The sequence below is a fragment of the Phoca vitulina genome, unplaced genomic scaffold (genome assembly GCF_004348235.1).
Source record: "Phoca vitulina isolate PV1807 unplaced genomic scaffold, GSC_HSeal_1.0 scaffold11, whole genome shotgun sequence".
Classification (NCBI taxonomy): Eukaryota; Metazoa; Chordata; class Mammalia; order Carnivora; family Phocidae; genus Phoca; species Phoca vitulina.
Window position 1 is genome coordinate 12789650 of NW_022589714.1, and position 717 is coordinate 12790366.

Here is a 717-nt window from a genome sequence, read left to right on the forward strand (position 1 = left end):
ATCCTTTAGCCCTATGAGAGAGAGGTTAAAAACTTAAAAAATAATTTAAATAATTTCAGAATTATAGAAAAATTTTAAAAATAGAATGTAGCATTCTTATATCCCCTTACCCAGCTTCCCCTTATGTTAATACTTAACATAACCATGAAACATTTATTAAAATTGAGAAATTAACATGAGTAGAATGCCATTTTTTTCCACTAATGTCCTTTCCTTTTTTTCAATGCAATCCTGGATTCTGCATTGTATTTATGTGGCTTTTATATTTCCTTATATAGCTTTGTGCAGTGGCAGTATCGTAGCCAATGAGGTTTATCCGAGGCACGATTATTGCTAATATTTCCTTATATACTTATACTCTCCCACGTTCTTCATTCCTCCTTTCAGTTTGTGCTTCCATTTGGTATCATTTTCATTCAGCCTGAAGAACTTCCTTTCTTACCTCCTACAGTCCCGTTCGACTGTCAACCAACTCTTCCACCTTTCATTCGGCTGAAAACTTTTGTGTTTCACCTCCATTTTTGGAGGATATTAATTCTAAGTATGTAATTCTAGGTTGACAGTTTTTTAAAAAAAAAACTTTTCAGCTATTAAAGGTGTCATTACAATATCTCCTGACTTTTATAATTTCTGACAACAAGTTAACCACAGCCTTATTGTGCTTCTTTGAAGGTAATGTGTCTTTTTCTCTGGCAGCTTTATGAATTTTTTCTTTGT

The 717-nt window shown here is 32.8% G+C and overlaps 1 pseudogene; it reads left to right on the forward strand.

The window, feature by feature from the left end:
* The first annotated feature begins 276 nt into the window (after positions 1–276).
* Positions 277–360, forward strand: LOC116635940 (annotated as a pseudogene).
* Positions 361–717: the final 357 nt, after the last annotated feature.